This window comes from Podarcis tiliguerta (genome assembly GCF_965153285.1).
Source record: "Podarcis tiliguerta genome assembly, chromosome: 6".
Classification (NCBI taxonomy): Eukaryota; Metazoa; Chordata; class Lepidosauria; order Squamata; family Lacertidae; genus Podarcis; species Podarcis tiliguerta.
The window spans coordinates 49,875,940-49,894,315 of NC_139539.1; the positions used below are offsets into that span (position 1 = coordinate 49,875,940).

Below are 18,376 nucleotides of genomic sequence, written 5' to 3' on the forward strand. Positions count from 1 at the left end.
CTTAACTATGCAGTATATGAAGAAATGCTTTCTTTCATCCATCCTGCATCTTCCAACCTTCCAATATCTCCCCATTCTACTGTTACGAGAAAAGGAGGAAAACATCTCTCTATCCTCTTTCTCCATGCCATTTATAATTTTATAAACTTGTATCATGTCACCTCTTCCTACTCACCTTTTCTCTAAACTAAAAGGCAATCAAATGCTTCAAAGCTTTCCTCATAGGTGAGTCATTTGTTATGTTAGTTACACTTGGGAAGCCTCATAAGTGCTACATTTTTAAAAAACAAACAAACATCAGGCTGCATTCACAGCAGCCTGTTCATAGCACAAAACCAGAATCGTTCTTAATACAAAATTGTTCGTGTTCATCTTCAACATGCTGCTTTCAATCTAGATTGATTCTAGATCCTGTCTTCCTTCCCTTACGTGTCCCAGGGGAAGAGAGCGAGAAGTAGTGACTGTGAAGTATATGGCCACCGTCAGTGTCATTGAGCAGATGTGGATACACACCCAATTACTGGGACCACCTACATCTGTTTTCAAATGGACACACTGCAAAGTAATGCAATATCAATCTGCAATGAGCTTTTTTTTTTTAATAAAACAGCATTTTCAATAAGCAGTTTGCAAGGGCAAAATATATGCAATAGATCTAAAATGTGTGTGGACTTGCATAGAAAAAAACAAATACTGTCTCTATTGATTTTAGAGTAAAATGCTGTGTGTACGCAGCCTTAGTATTAGAGGATCTCAGAAATTAAACTGGGAAGTGGAGCTCAGTTCTTGACTTATTAGGAGTTCTGTGACAAGTCAAGTGAGTATCTTCTTTAATTAAGGATATTTCCCAAATTTTGGATATGCATTCCTTTAGTGTGCCTGTCAGTAATTTCCCCTTAGTCTCTGAGACCTTAAGGGGCAAATAAGCTCTGAGCTTCTTGCTGCAAATTAGTCTATATTTTAACATTGGTCTTAAAGGAACTAGGGTCCAGATCTGCGGGCCAAACTGACTTGGGGACTCAAGGAGATGCATAGGTTTGGGAGAGAAACCTAACAATGAGTAAGGTCATTTCTGGTCTTAAAATAAAACATGCAACAGCATAGATTGCATAGTATTGTTAAGATTTATCAGAAGACAGGGAAGACTCCCCCTCCTCCCTGAGAGAAGGATGGTGGGGACAGGAGAGTGACAAAGTATGCCGTTCCAGTAGAGTGGGAGATGGTCTGCTTTAGCTCATTAAATACTGCAATAAAATATTAATAGTTATTGTCCCTCTATTTTTTGTAATTATAATCGCAAAGAAGGATCTGCTGCAACTCACTAATGTATTCCCAGCAGTGGGTTGCTTTTTAATACCGCAGCGGGAGGGTTAGTGGGGAATAGAAACCTTAATATGTGACTAAGAAAATAGTATGGTGAGGGTAACTAGTACCCCAGCCCTAGATGTTTTTTGTCACATATCTTCCTCCAGCTCAACCAATAGGCAGAGTGAAGCAGCTGGCTCTGGCATCAGTTGCTTGGGAGTGGCAGTTAAGTATTGAAAGATAGAGCTGTAGTGTCTTGGGCTGGCCAGGCAGCAAAATGCCTGGGGCCAGTCCTTCTGTCCTCATCATGTGTGTAATCCTAGTTTGTGATATTCTGTTGTTGCAAGCATAGTTAGTGAAGCTGGGGATAAAGTTCCCTTCCTCTTTCTCTGGCTCCAGAGCTCGCCTATGGGTATCCTATGCATTACAGAAACGTAGAGCACTGATTTGCATGCAGAATGTTCTGGTTCAATTCCTGTCATCCCCATGTAATGCTAGGGGAAAGGGGCCCCTTTTTGAAACTTTGGAAAGCTGCTGCCAGTCAGTGCAGACAATACTGAACTAGATGGACCATGAGTCTGATTCAGTACAAGGCAGCTTCCGATTTTCTTTTGAAATGGCGTATGGTACCTCCAAGTATTTGACCAGGTGCAGAGAACATTTGTCCTCCAGATGTTGCAGAACTACAACTCCCATCAGCCCCAGCAAGCATAGCCAATGGCCAGGGATGATGGGACTTGTAGTACAGCAACATCTGGAGGGCCAAAGGTTCCCCAGGCCTGTCTCTTCAGGGTGGAGTACCAGCTCTTCTGACTTTCCTAACCAGACTGTGCCAACTTGTGGAAGAAATTATATCAATGTCCCCCTATGTGCTCTCTTTCCTCTGCTCGCAGTGGGGGCACTCCAGGCTCCTAGAATAAGTGTCCAAGGGATCCCTTTCTCTGGCTCCTTCACACACTGTTTTCTTAGTTTGTGTTTCATGTATGGTCATGGCCAAAAGTGCTACAGTAGCATTTCCAGGCTGGAGGGAAATTCCTCCACTGGAGGTGAGGACAGTACTATATCTCCTATATAAGCTTCTCCTATGTCCAGTTATAAGCACTTACTTTCATGTTGGCTCAGCAAATCTGGTGGTGCTGTGAAGTTAAGCATCTTTACATGGAAGTTACTTTTACTGGAATAGGTTGGTGAATTTGCATGTGGTGAAATTATTGTGTGATGGCTTTAGCAGATACCCAGCCAGCAGCTGAATCCATATCTACCACTCATCTTCCCAAGAGAAGTTGAGCTGCAGTATAACTTATAAATGTGAATGAGTTGGGAAATATACAGATGACAAAGCGGTTGCACAACAACATCACTATGTGCTAAAGTCCAACATCTATTCAACACACATTCCCAACACACTAGTTACTTGGCACTCAGAGTCAGTTCATACACTGGCAGGCGGCCAGATTCCCCCTTCCCCTTTTTTCCTACCCAGATTGCATCATGCTTGTGGCATAATGGGTTATATAAATAGTGTGTCATGAGCACAAATTGCAGTTTTGTATGCTACATTCAGCCAACGCTAGAAAACTTTGCAGTGGACTGCAAAATCATAGGCTATACTCATCATTAATTACTCAGACATCCCATTACCCAGGAGCACAGTGCATCTGGCCATGTGCCAAATGGTGATGCAAATTGACTACTCGAATAAACATTGCTTTAGAATGTTGTAGCCTTTTCAGTAGTTCTGAAGTTCCAATCAGTGTTGCGCTTCCTTTTTTTTTAACCTCTGTTCTTACAATAGAACAATTTCTGACTTGCACATTTTTGTCATGAAATTCCCATTTTGCAGTCCCAGCACATAATAGGGTGCAGGACAGACCTTGCCTCAGGTAGATGTTTGCGAACTCTGTTGTGCTGTAAGCTACCACTTTGCATGGCTCCATCTCTAAGGCAGGTGAATGATCTTTGCTGACCCCTGCTGGGTATAATACATGTGTGCAAAGCAGGTTATCTTGCTTGATCTTCAAGCTGTGGTACCATTATCGATTAATTCTGTACCTGCTTTCTTACATCCATGTTGTTTTCTTTACATGTTCCTGCATCTCTGTACTCCTGCCTTCCACCCTTGCCTTCAGAAGGGTTTCTTACTTGCCTTTAATGTTGCTTATTGCCTGCTCCAGATGGGCCATATTGACTGAGTTTGGCTGATCCAGTCCCCAGATTCCTTTGTTGTTTCCTCCTTGGACTAATTGGCTTCGAGGCTTCATACCTGCAAGCCCCTTCTACTGAAGTGGGTCTTGAACATATGACTCGACTTGGCTGAAATTAGGAGTTGAATCCACCTACAGCCTGCCATATGATAAAGCAGTACCTAACTATTCCACAAAATTGCGGGGTGGGATCTCATCAGCTATTGACATAAAACTGACGTTCATACATATGGAAAAGAACACACATATGTAATACTTTCTTCCTTGCCTAAAAACCCAAATGAGGCTTTCTGGCATGTTGCTCATAATAAGCTGTGTTTTGGAAATTCCATAATTTTCATCTCCTCATCTTCTCATGCTCTGCTTGGACTGTGGGGCAGCATCATTTTCTATTGCTTTGTTTGACCTGCAGAGGCAGTATATCCATATTTCTTGCAAACTACCCAAAGCTTATTGCTGCCAAGGTTATTTTAGCCTACCTTATTTTGTTTTCTGACCAGGCTAGCATATCTACTTAAAGGAATAGTGCAGAGTTTCTGCAACCCAGCCGCACATCTCATATCCTGTGTTAAATCCTCCATCCAATATTTACATTGTTAAACTTAATGTTGCCAGCATATTCTTGAGGTACTAAGTAGAAAATTCTTAGTTCTTTTCTGTGGCCCCTATGTATGCACACTAATCAGCTCTGTGCCTGTGCAGAGTAAACTTGGCAGAGTAAACTTGGAAACTTCTTCAGTTTTAGCCAGGGAACTGGTGCTTCTTACCTCTTCTTCACAGAATGGGGAGGAATGCATGCTTAAAGCTGAGAACCTTCTTGCTCAGTTCTCTTCTAACTGTTGTGTAAGCAAGAGCTTTGGAGAGCACTTTGCAGCATTTAGTCAGTTCCCCCCTTCTTTTGGACCACAAATTTCCCAATTTATCTGTTTGTTTGTTTGTTTGCTTGCTTGCTTGTGTGTGTGTACAAAAGTTTAGTTGTCCACATTGTAACAACATTGTCTGTGATGAAGTGGCTGCCAGGGCCACTTTGGTGGTGGTGGGAATCTCCCCATATTGTCTGGCCATGATAGCCATCTATCATAAAACTCACATTTTACCACTGAATTGGAGCAAATGGCAATTGGGTTTTCCACAGGAACAAATAAACCCTGCTTGGACAAGGAGCTTTAAAGTGCGGACTTTTGCCTGGAAAATGCGGCGCAAAAAGAAGTCTGGATAAGCCCTCAGAGCTGTTCCGTCTGTAAAGGCGTGAGTCCAAACTGTGCTTGCTCAGTAGTTAGGGAAACATATTCTGTGCATGCTCAGAGATACTTTTTCTTTGTTATTACTTCAGGACTTAGCCTTGCTCCAGAGATTGAATCCTGGCACAAATACGTAAAATGTGGCAGCATGATACAAGTCAGCCTGTCTGTATCAGTACATCTGCTGCACCCTCCTCCTCCTCGTTTCCACTTGTTTCTATGTGAATAAAGTGGTTGGCTTTGCATACTTTCAGTCAAGCACTTTCACATCTCCAGCTACCAATTCTGCCCCCCAAAGGCCTTTTTTTTCCAGTAGCTCTTCCCACGTGTGTCTGGCTTATTGTACTGAGCAGCCAGTTTCTCCCAGAAAGACCCTGGCCTTGGTTGCAGTATCCGGCAGGCTCACCTGCACAGAAGGTCTGGTCCCATCAGCCAGCAGGCGGAAGAGAAACGGTGGTGACAAGCTGCTAAGCGAGGTGGAATTAGGAGGAATGATAATAAATGTAGATGGTCAGGCGGGAAAATAAAATGATCCATCTTTTGCATGTTCGCCAAGGTGGCTGCCCCCTCCCCATGCCCGTTCAATCAGAGCCTGTCAGACCTCCGGCAGCTTGGCATTTTTGTGAAGAATCTCTTGGCTAAAAATTGTTGTCATTCCTATTTCCTTGTTATCAGTCGTCAGCACCTCGCCAGCGCCCGGAGATTAACGCCGAATCACCGGGCAAGCATCCATCCCCCAGGAACCTTCTCCATTACGCCAAGCTCAACGGGTCCCTCCCGCCTCACCTCCCCCATCCATCATCTTTAACGCTGACAGCCCAGCATAGGCCTCTCAAATTTATCTCGCTGCGTCCTGGGCAGGCTCTATCCGTCAAACCAAGCAGGGCCTCCTCTCTCCCCTGGTTTGTTGGGGGGGGGAGGAGGAGGAAGCCGCCCGCGTGAGGGACTCGGGGAAAGATTGGTCCGAGATACACAATTAATCACGGCTCGTATCAATTTGGTTGATTTACTCCCTGGAGAGAGAAGGGGTGTAAACACGGTGTGTGCAGAGGCAGCGTGGAGACATAATGTGTCTGTCTATAGGAAAAACATTAACAGATCATCCCTGTGGCTGCTGATTGATGGGGTTGATGGAAGAGGGACAGCCTAGTGCTGGCAGTAGTGACAGACAAGAGGATGCCAAGGTGTTGGTCCCACTTGAAAGAAGTATCCTCTTACCAAAGGCCACCTCTGCATATAAACTAGGCTCCACTAATCTGTTGAAATTGCTGTCCTGTTCACAGATACAATGTCTCTTTTCCTATTTTTAGGGCCAGGTATGGAGGGCCCAATTTTAACCGCATAATGTTGCAGTAGCTAATATGGCACTTGGCAGAGAATATATTTGTGTCCCTTCGTATTCTGTCCAGTGGGTTTTCTAGTAACATAAATAGCACTCCAATGTTCTGGGGAGGTCATGGAAGGGCATGTTCACACACAACTTTTTCTAGAGTGCTTATCTTCTCTGACAGGTGAAACCCTTGTATTTAGAGGAGGAGAGCAAGGAATACAGTGGTACCTCTGGTTACAAACTTAATTCATTCCGGAGGTCCGTTCTTAACCTGAAACCGTTCTTAACCTGAGGTACCACTTTAGCTAATGGGGCCTCCCGCTGCTGCCACGCGGCCGCCGCATCATTTCTGTTCTCATTCTGCGGTAAAGTTCTTAACCCGAGGTACTACTTCCAGGTTAGCGGAGTCTGTAACCTGAAGTGTTTGTAACCTGAGGTGTTTGTAACCCAAGGCACCACTGTATAGGCAAGACAGGAGAGCCTCACCTAAGAAGGTGAGAGGGATGAGCTGACAGACATCAGGCTATAGATCCAATAGATTCCCCGAAGAGCTCCACTGTAACAACTTCCAGGGAGCCAATGCTGATACTGTATTTTAATGGAAAAAATAAATATGTTGGGAGGCATCCACCAACCATGTTCAGTCAGTGCAAGAATTTCCGCTTACGCAATGGAACACCCCCACTCAGTTCTCTCTGTGCATGCCTCGCGTCCTCCCCAAATTTGCTCCAGAAGATTAAGGGAACCCCCAAGAACTTACTTAAGTGCAGGGTGCAGTGAAGTTTGGAGGCAATCAAAAAAAAAAAAATGCTTCAGATTCTTTTTTCTTGTCACATTGCACTATGGAAAACGAGAACAAACAAGAAAATGTCACTGAATTGACACTGTGGTACTGAAAAGAATAAATATAAGAATTGTGTTAAAAACTTAGTTGCATACTTGAAACTAGTTTTTGAGCAAGTGGTAAGTACCTTTTGTCCCCCCTCCCCAATTATATCCTTTCCTTTTGGGCTAATAGAAAACCAGCCCATTTTCCTGGCCAAGATTCATTGCTTTTCCTTTGCCAGCTGGTGGCCTTGGCAGAGTCATCCTGTGCCCCAAAGTTGCTCACCTTTCACTGTGGTGTTTCCTGGATGTGACCTTGTTGCCTATGAATGGCCATAATGTAGTATGGGGGAAAGACCAAACTTAGTAGCATGCATGTTGGGCCTAGACAAAAAGAATATTAGGACCAATATGATAGCCTATCTAAATGGATGCCAAGAAGATGAGGAGCAACTGTTTAATACAGATGTTAAATACAGATATCCCAGATTCACCCACCACCTTGTTCCCTGCTAATTTATAGACCAGCCTTCTTCTGATTTGCCATCCAGTAGAGCTTTTCTGGGTGCTGCAAGGCCAAATCTGGCCTATCTGGCCAAAAAGAGATGACAGAACCAACAGTAGCTCACTGATTTGTTTGCAAAGTATTTTGAGGATAAAATTACTTGCATCTGCCAGGATCTTGACTCCTCTGTTACAGCAGATGAATATGTCTAGTTCTGTTGTGTTGGATGAATTTCAGTTAGTAAGAATAAAGGATGTAGACAAGGTGCTCGGATTGGTCAGGCTGCCACTTGTACTCTGGACCCTTGCCTCTCTTGGCTGATAATAACTAGCAGAGGGAGGGGACAGCTGGCTGGGCCAAGGAGGTGATTAATACCTCCTAATGAGAGGGGGTGGTCCCTGCCTGCTTGAAGGAGGCTGCGGTAAAACTATTTCTCGAGAAACCCTCCCTGGGTTCGGAAAATCTAAATAATTACTGGCCAGTTGCCCATCTCCCATTCTTGGGCAGGGTTCTTGAGTGATCCAAGTGCTCCTGGATTAAACTGATTTTCTAGGTCTATATCAATCAGGGTTTAGGCCCAGTTTTAATTCTCTTTAACCTCTCAGCAGTTTATGAAACCATCGACAATGATATCCTTCTGGAGAGGCTATCTGAATTATAGGTGGGTGGCACTTCTTTGCAGATAATAATAATAATAATAATAATAAATTTTATTTATATCCCGCCCTCCCCAGCCGAAGCCGGGCTCAGGGCGGCTAACAACAATTAAATAATCAAACAATCAAATAATCAAACATTCTAAAAACATTCCATTATAAAAATTAATTAAAGTCAAATTAATGGCAACCATTAAGCAAAATTCTGTGCAGGTTGCCAGAGGAGGGAGTCAGGCTGGGCCCTGACCAAAGGCCTGGTGGAACAACTCTGTCTTGCAGGCTCTGCGGAAAGATGTCAGGTCCCGCAGGGCCCTAGTCTCTTGTGACAGAGCGTTCCACCAGATTGGAGCCGCAGCCGAGAAAGCCCTGGCTCTAGTTGAGGCCAGCCTAACCTCTTTGAGGCCTGGGACCTTCAGGATGTTTTTATTTGACGAACGTAGGTTTCTCTGTGGGGCATACCAGGAGAGGCGGTCCCGTAGGTACGAGGGTCCTAGGCCGTATAGGGCTTTAAAGGTTAAAACCAGCACCTTAAACCTGATCCTGTACTCCACCGGGAGCCAGTGCAGCTGGTATAGCACCGGATGAATGTGATCTCGCAGTGAAGACCCTGTAAGGAGTCTCGCTGCGGCATTCTGCACCCTCTGGAGTTTCTGGGTCAGTCTCAAGGGCAGCCCCACGTAGAGCGAGTTACAATAATCCAGTCTGGAGGTGACCGTCGCATGGATCACAGTGGCTAGGTCAGGGCGAGAGAGGTAAGGAGCCAACTGCTTAGCTTGGCGGAGATGAAAAAATGCCGCCTTTGTTATAGCTGCAATCTGCGCCTCCATGGAGAGGGAGGTGTCGAAGATTATACCCAAACTCTTAACGGACGGTGCTGGCACTAATTGCACCCCCGCTAGAGATGGGAGTTGCCCCCTCAATCCCATATCGTCCCGTCCCAGCCAGAGGACCTCTGTCTTCGAAGGATTTAACTTCAACCGGCTCCCACGTAACCATCCAGCCACAGCTTCCAAGCATCTGATCAGTGTGTCTGGGGCCGAGTCAGGATGGCCATCCATCAACAGATAGAGTTGGGTGTCATCAGCATACTGATGGCAGCCCAGCCCAAAACTCCGGACAAGCTGGGCGGGGGGGGGCGCATAAAGATGTTAAAAAGCATCGGGGAGAGTATCGCACCCTGGGGCACTCCACACACCAAGGAGTGGCGGGATGACAATTCCCCCCCAAGCGCCACCCTCTGTCCCCGACCGGAGAGAAACGAGCGCAGCCATTGAAAGACTGTGCCCTGGATCCCCATGTCGGCAAGGCGGTGGTCCAGTAGTTCGTGATCGACCATGTCGAAGGCTGCTGACAGGTCTAGAAGAATCAGCAGCCCCGACCCGCCTTGATCCAGCTGCCTGCGGAGATCATCTGTTAGGGCGACCAGAGCCGTCTCGGTCCCATGACCAGCACGGAAGCCGGACTGGAATGGATCCAGAGCCGATGTTTCATCCAGAAACCTACCAAGCTGTTCAGCAGCCGCTCTCTCAATCACCTTACCCAGGAATGGAAGATGGTTGTTTCCAGAGCATGATGCTTGAGGAGTGCTCTTTGACCCTGTGCAGCCTTAAATGTGAGGTTCCTCAGGGTTCAATTTTATCCCCCATAATGTTTAACATCTACATAAAACTGCTGAGTAGGTTCATCTAGAGTTTTGTAGTATGTTGTCAGCAATATGCTGATGACACACAGCTCTATTTCTCCTTTACACATGCTTCCTTCCAAACTTATTTGTGCATAATAGCTGGTAGTGAGTGTACACCCAACGCACAGTGTGGTATAGATTCTGTGTGTGAGTTGTGCATTAGTGCATAAGCAGTGTACAGCTGATGTGGCGAACCGTTGGCCCTCTGGATGTTGCCGAACTACAGCTCCCATAATTCCTGGCCATTGGCCATGCTTTCTGGGGCAAATGGAAGCTGTAGTTCAGCAACACCTTGAGGGCCAAAGGTTTCCCACACCTGGTGTAAAGCCACGTCACCCATGCAAACACACCAATTGTAAGGAGTTACCATTTCAAAGACTCATAGTACAGTATTGTAGAGCTGGAAGGGACCACAAGGGTAATTTAGTCTAACCCCCTTCATGCAAGAATCTTTTGCCCAACATAGGGCTCAAAGCCATAACCCTGAGCTTTAAGAGTCTCATGCTCTACCAACCTGAGCTATCCTGGACAGAGCTTGCAGATCATAATGAGTGAAACTCCTGCTTTGCTGGGCCAATTCTGCTCCAACTGAATATCATTGTCAAATCTTCCTTTACTTCCCCGCATTGTCCTTAGGCAGATCTGGAATTGCTTTTGCAATAGCTTCTTTTTATTCCTCTCTCTTCCCCCCCCTCCAAGGTTAATCACGCCTGGAGAGTTTTTTGTTTTCTTTTATTTTTGTGGAAACGATCCATAATTTTGTAGTGGCTGTTTCAAATATATATACGAGCTGATTTTTTACAGCTCATTTTTATCACCTTTTTATTATCTTGGGTCAAAAGCTTTACTGGGTTGTATTCAGGGAATTATGCAAACTAAGAGAAAATACCATAGCAAAACTATAGATTTTCTCATTAAACTCTGCTTGGACATGTAGTTATTGTAGTAAAATTCTAGTAACTATTACGGTGCCTAATATAAAATTATAGTTTGACACCTTGACGCCGGTGGCCCTGCCTTCGGTTCAAATTAACCCCTCCTGTGCTGGAATAAAAGCTGGCTTCTGTGAAAGGAGATATCCAGTGGCTCCCTGGAGGCCTATGAATGGATTGATCGCAATACTGCTGCCATGTAGAAGCAACCATCTGATTCTTTCCAAGCAGCTACAGCCCTTACTCAGCAGCAGGCCAGCCATCTCTTTCTGTATTTGTTTCAGAGGAGGGAGTAGGGCAAGTGGCCTTTAACAAAAGGGATGCTAGTGTTTTTTGCAAAATATAGTCTTGATAGGCCATTCAGCTTAGGATACTAGAAGCTGATGCAGCAATCCGCAATACACTTATTCTGGAGCAGTACCACCTGCATCTTCCCTTAACCTCTAGTCTTGAGACACTGTTAATTTCTACAGTGACCTGGAAGTTGTGCCTTCTGTCCAGAAAACTCTGGAAAGCCTGTGTGGTATAGTGGTTTAGAGTGTCAGACTGAGGAGAACCAGCTTCAGAGCTCTCTCGGTCACAAAGCAGGGCACATTGGGATACTCATCACCTCGCAGCCTCATCTTCTATACAGGGTTGTGGTGAGAGATAGATGGTGGAGGGGAACCATATATGTTGCCTTGAGCTCCTTGGAGAAGGGGTGGGATATAAATTTAATAAATAAATAAATAAAAGTTGTCTCAATCTTGCATGCATGGAAGATACTAAGGAAGAAACAAAAGACACTTTGAGCATGCTCAGCACATGTTTCCAAGGCTGTATGCACATTACTGGCTAAAAACAGATTGAGGTGGTTCTTTTTCTAAATTCGGATTGAAGCTGGTTGGGGCTATTCAAATGCATTGCCAGTGATCCTGATGAGCCTTCAGACCTTGACATCCCAGCCACGGGACTGGAGGTTTCCACACTGGTTGTCTGGGTTCCTTGCTGGCTCCTGGATCTCCCCTCATTATGTCCATGAGCATAGGAGTTGGCATGTGAGGCAGGAGCTTTCAGGGATGCTGGCAAAGTACCTGGCTTGCCACACATGAAGGGGGGAAATGCATGTACGTACCTGCCTAATCAGAACCTGGCTAAGAATTAGGAAGGGGTGAAGTCTCCAGTTCCAACATCAGCTCTCAGTGTGAACCCCAGCATTCCTGAAGCAACAGCACTCTGTCATTCTTGAACTTGATAACGGACAAGAAGCTGTTGGAGCTTGGCTGTCCTCCCTTACTTGCATAGAACCTTAAGTGTGGAGAGAGGCCTGCATATAGAAATGCCTCATTTTTGCACCAAAAGATTGTGTGAGCATGGCTAAGTTACCTGGGCATGACTTCATACTGAAGACTTGCTCCTGTGCTCTACCCTGTCTGAAGCATGCATGCTCAGACTGTGTGCGAACTGGATCGATCCTTTAATAAAAGTAAAGCTTAGCATTCCCCCCCTGCAGTATAAATTTCCTCTTCCGGTTGCCCTGATAGTTTCATTCCCTTGGGTCTGTGAGGTTATATGTTGGGAGTGGCTGCATGTTCATTCTGCACTGTTCACATGATTTCCTAGATAGTTATGCAAAAAATTCTTGACCAGCATGGAGACAGTACTCCCAGCTGCCAGATCCACATGATGACTTAGTAATCCATTTGTGTCACCATTTTATAGTAACCTGACTTGCAAATTCTGTCCTTGCTCTTGAGGTTTTCCTTGTGTTCAGCTTGGCTAGAAATGAGACCAGGTAAACAGTAGGGGTATGTATAGCAATATAACTATTGCTTTATTTAATTAAGCTAGTGAAAGTCTACTCAAATGGATAGGTTACTCTGGCTGGAAATGCAAAAAAATGCAAGGTCTTATGTACGGTGGTTGTGCTCAGCTTCATAGGAGAGGCTTTCTTCAGACAGTGTCCTATCTGACTGACTGTTCTAAAGAAATTTGTATTGCGTGTAGCCAGGCTCTGGAAACATTTCCTTTTGATTGTCTTATTAACATTTTAAAGCCACATAGATAATAACCTGGGGTAGCATGACAGTTCAGCAACTTCGTTTGAGGGAAACACTTAATCATATTTATTATGTAAACACAGCATGCCTTGCCCCCGTTAAATTATTAATAGTACCATTAACATATTTACATATAAATCTTATTGCAATTGATGAAAACTGTGAACAGAACCTCACACTGTCTCCCCTTTGTAGAATAGATTCTCTGTATTTTACAGAGACCCATTTATTAAAGGGACAAAATACTTTTTTTTTTGCTCAAAGTTCATGTCGAAAATGTTGCCTCCGCAGTTTTGGAAATTGGCATTAATGTGAAACCCAGTGACACTGATTTCTTCCCCCCACAATCTTCATTTCTTTTCAAAATGTGTCATTATTATATAGTGTAATTAATGGAAAGGATTGCATTGCATTTCAGTTGCTCTTGTAGCATTTAAAAATTTTTGATGAATAAGAACCAGCCCCCTGCTAATATAATAAGGATGGCTGATAGTTAAAGGAAAATATCAGAATTTCATTATTTTCCTTTGTATTGATAATTTTACTCTAATAGTCTTAGAGGATAACAAACGCAGACAAGCTGATATATTTAATTGGATCAATGTCTGGGGAATTTCAAAAGCTTTCATGGGAGTCCATCATGTGTATCTTGAAAGCCAGATAGCCCTACACAAATCAAGGATAGTCCAGTGACACTATCCCTTTCCTAGCCATCTTCTCCTTAGCAACAACTATAAAAATTAGAACTCAGAACCTATCTTCTCTCTTTTTGTTTTGTTTATTGTTACCTTTAAGCTTAACCTGGTGTGCTGAGCATGCCAACTTGATTGTATCATCTGCAGCAAATTCTCTGGGGTTTCTTTACCATTGTAGAACTGTCCTACTCCAGACCAATATTCCTCAACCTTGGATTCCCAGATGTGGTTGGATTACAACTGCCATCACCCCCAACCTCTGCTTTATCTGTCTGGGGGCTATGGGAGCTGTGATGCAACAATATTTGGGGACCCAAGACTGAAGAACATTCCTTTAGTCATCCCTCCAAGACTGAATCCCTTTTGGAAAGTAAGGAAGTATTTTATATTTTCTTTTTTCTTTTCTTTTTTGTATATATTTTTTATTAAATTTTCTGTTTTATCATTTAAAATACTCATTTTACATCCTTACGATATCAATGACTTCACTTCTTCTCTTTCCATGGTTCATTTTACATATCATAAATCCCTGCATATTTTACAAAAACTATACCATTCAGTATTTCATTATTACATCCATCAAAACATATTTACACTGTTGAATTTATCTTAATGCTGTCAGTGTTTTCAGATTTGTACACAAATTATTTCCCATATATTCAATAAACGTTTTCCAATCTTCCTTAAACCTATGTTCTTCTTGTTCTCTTATTCTATATGTTAAGTCTGCAAGCTGTGCATATTCTGTCAACTTAAGTTGCCATTCTTCTTTGGTTGGGATCTCGCTCGATTTCCATTTTTGGGCTAACAAAACACGGGCTGCAGTAGTAGCATATATAAATATTTATATTTTCTTCCACTAGGACTAATTCCTGTTCTTGCCATAGCCATGTTACCCTAGACTCCCTGTGCTTCAGTTTATTCTCCTGAAGCTTTGAACCATTAGCATGAACAGGAAGGCAATGGCAAAGAATACATGTATCTACATACTCCCTATACTCACCTTGTTCTGGATGCTGACTATAAATTCTTTCTTGGAAAAAATAAGTATTTGATATAAGGGTTTGATCCTCCCCCCCCCCCCCCGCAATTTCTCATGAAACAGGCACTTTCAGAAAAATCATAAGAAAGCAATTGTTTCAAATTGGTCATTTGGGACTCAAATTACTAATCTAATACATTTTTATGGAGGTTTGCTGAGAGCTCCTATAAAATACAGTCTGTGAAGCTGCCCCAACATACCAGCGTTTTGAGTCTGACAGATCGAACCCAACAATCTCGCTGGGCTATTCAGGTTTAGGACCTGTGAGGCTGTTGCTGCCACCATGATAGAAATGTTTATATTCCTTCATCAATAGTGCCTGCCTTGCCAAGAGTTTTAAATTCTTCTGGGGTGGATTTTCCACCTTGCCCTGATTGGGGGTGGGAGTGGGGGGGGGCAGAAACGGAGCATTTGAAAGAGAAGAATTGGGGAGCACTTTCTAGATGAATTCCCTCCAGTTGCACCCTGTCTTGCCACCAATTTGGGATATCAAAATCCGAGTTCTTAGACTAATGTAGTTATTGGCTCATTTCTCTTTTTGTCTGGATAGAGAAGAGGTTGCTGTAGTGAGAAGAGTGTTGGGTCCCTTTCTACTACGGCTCTTTAGTGGTGCTGAGCCATTGATATTTTGTGGTCAGTGTGAAATAGAATTAAACTTGTGATTCCACATGACCATTTAGGGCCCCTGTGAGTTTTTGCAGGCATATTCTGCAAGATGTCATTGGCACAATACTCGTGGGTTAGGATTTACACAGGGCCATTCACATATCATACCACTTAATTCGTTGTTCTGCAATGCTTCCCCACATTATTGCCATCTGGAGTGGCACTTTTGCACTATAGCACAACAAAAGTGGGATGAAAACCCCACCCACCCATACCCTGGGAACATTTGTGGTATGACATTTCAGCAGGAAGCTATGGGACACGCCCTGATTGGAAACAAATCTACCCTAAAAATATTGCAGGTGCAAACAATAGTGAAAGAGACATAATGCATAACTGCTCCAATATCATCATGAGGACAAATCATTATGAATGCATGATATGAAGAGTTCCATGGTGCTGTATTATTCCAGTATTCCCATTAGCTATGGGCAAATCCTAATGATATTTATTAAGCAATAAACACCACTTGCTTTGATGGGACTTACTCTCCAGAAAGTGCATTTATGATTTCAGTTTTTGATCAGCAAAGGTTTCCCTGAGGTATGTTTTAAAGTAGTGCCTGCTTTTCCTGGCTACTAGCTCTTTATTGGTCATTTCCTAATTATACCCTTCAGTCAGCAAAAATCTCCCCATTTAACATTGTTTAAATCAGCCCCTTCTCCCTGTACGAATTCCCTTCTGACCTAGCCCAGGAAATAACCAATTAAAGAGCCAGTAGCCAGGAGAAACAGGAGTGGCTGAAAACCACATTAAAAAGGTAGACCTTTACTGAAATTAGCCCTTTACATTAGTTGTTCTTGAACTCACCAGCAGAATTATTGAAAATGTTTTTTAAAAAACAATACCTGGATCATCTAAAATAAAAATTATGCAATTGTGCTTTACGGTGGTACCTCAGGTTACAGATGCTTCAGGTTTCAGACTCTGCTAACCCAGAAATAGTACCTCGGGTGAAGAACTTTGCTTCAGGATGAGAACAGAAATCGCGCAGCGGCGGCAGTGGGAGGCCCCATTAGCTAAAGTGGTTCTTCAGGTTAAGAACAGTTTCAGGCTAAGAACGGACCTCCAGAACAAATTAAGTTCTTAACCCGAGGTTCCACTGCATTTTAAAAAATCATTATTTTTATTTATGCACTCATGTTTCAGTGCAAAAGCAATATCAGATTATTATTTTTTTAACAATGAAATTCCAGCTGCCTAGGAAAGAACCACATAGCAAGGCATGTAAATACAATGGCATCAGGAAATGCAAGCAAACAATACAGGGCAGCAGTGGTAGTTTGTCATTCTATGCTGGACAGGTTGGTGCTGCAACTGAAACTGCATTCAAAGGCAGAAAACCACCACAAATCAGGTGTTTCAAAAACAACATGTAAAACATTAGAATTGTAACAGGTGGCCAGTGATGCTATCTGAGGGCTTATCCACACTTACTTTTTGTCCCACTCTTTCCAAACACAGGTCCATGCTTTAAAGCTCTGTGTCTGAGCGTGGGGTGTTGTTGTTGTTTGCCCCAAAGCTTTCACCACAAAAACATTCTCTTTAGCAGTCAATTGGAGCAAACATCAGTTCAGATTTTCTGTGGATTGCCATTTGCTCCAATTAAGCATTAAAGAACAGCTTTTTTTTTTGCAGGGAAAGCTCTGGAGTAAAAAAAAAAAAAAAAAAAAGGAGTGTGTTTTGAGTTCTGTGTCATAACCAGGGGCTGGGTGTGCACATTGCTACTTACTTTGGCTCCAGTGTGCTCCCACCACTGGTGGTTCAAGGTGAGTGCACATGACATTAGCCACAACCTATCTGCATCTTGTAGTTTCTTGAGAAATACTTCTGATTGATTCACTTTCCCTCAAACTGCGTTCCATCCAATTAAAAAACGTAAGTCACACCCCGCTTTTTTGTACGTTTTACACTTTTTAGTTGATGGCTTATTTTAATAGGAATTTAAAGGAGCTGCAGGCATGGGGAAACAAATCCGGTAATAACTTACGGTGTATACAGTACCACAGAATGTGACTTGAAACCCTGCAAGGGGAAATGATCTCCCTGCATTTTAAGCCGCTGATTTGTACATGCCTTTATTTAGTCTTGGACCAGGGAGAAGTGTGGTTAGAGCTTTACTTAGCCAGGCAACTTATGGGGCAGTGTTAGGGAAATCACTTTGGAAGAGACAAACCAGGAAAGCAGTTGAAGAAGACAGTGTGGCTCCTTCATCCTTTGGCCATGCTGAACATTTTGTTTGGTGCATGTGCATGTACACACAAGTGGATACAGAAGATGAATGTTCTTAACAGAAGTGTGGGAAAGCAGAATGTGGGGCTCCAGCCCATTCTCCTCATCTTACCCTTTTCTTGACTCTTCCGCTTTCCTTGCTTTATCTCCTGCCTTTTCCCCCATTTTACAACTGCTGCTTCCCCTCCCTGTGGTTCTTCATGTATCAACAAGGTACTGCTCCTGGTGTAACAAGACCAGGCTAAATCTGCTTAGCCTTGCCCCACGTGTGCCAAAGTAACAACCACGTCTTGCAGAGATGTCGGTAAACAATACCTTGCCTCTTCTCCCCATAGAAGAAATGGAGAGTGCCAAAGTGCACCATAAATGACCATGAGCCATCTAGTCAGTGTCCTGTCCATGATGAACCACTTACTTAAAGCTTCATGGGGAGTAAGTATATGGGAAAGAAGTCTGTGATGCAAGTATCACCCTGCCACCAATCTTTCCCCAATGTTTTAGCATACTGTCAGGGCTGGCTCCGGGTCCCAGCTCACCAAGGACCAACGCTAGCCGATAGTACAGTATCAAAGTCTTTATTGAAGAATAGTCTCCATTTACAAGTCTCAGCGTCCCAGCCCTACGTCTGGACTCTAGACCGGCGAAGCTCTGTCTGGATCTCCACCCCCCGTGCACCAGTTCAAGACTCTAATCTTACTCCACCTCTTCCTTCTCTCTCTCTTCCTCTGGGTCTTACTACCCCCCGGGGTCTCATTCCTCCTGGACTCTTCCGATGCGGAGCTAGACCCCTCTGACTCCTCCCCCTCTCTTCGGCGGGCTTTAGGACCTGGCTCCTTACCCGGGCTGCCCACCTTGCCGCCCTCCTGTACATTTGAACTTGGCGCGCGCGCGCGTTTTACTTTCCGGATGACCGTTTCCTCGCTCCCTGACGAGGGTGTGGCCACTCCTGCCTCACGTTCTCCCTCTGCCTGCGCGCTCCCTGATCCCGATGCCTTGGACTCCTCCCCCCTACTGCACTCT

General features: G+C 43.9%; 1 protein-coding gene across 12 annotated transcripts in view; it reads left to right on the forward strand.

The window, feature by feature from the left end:
- Window positions 1–18,376, forward strand: part of RNF220 (ring finger protein 220) — a 314,664-nt gene that overhangs the window by 151,293 nt on the left and 144,995 nt on the right. The gene's annotated exons all lie outside the window — the stretch shown is intronic.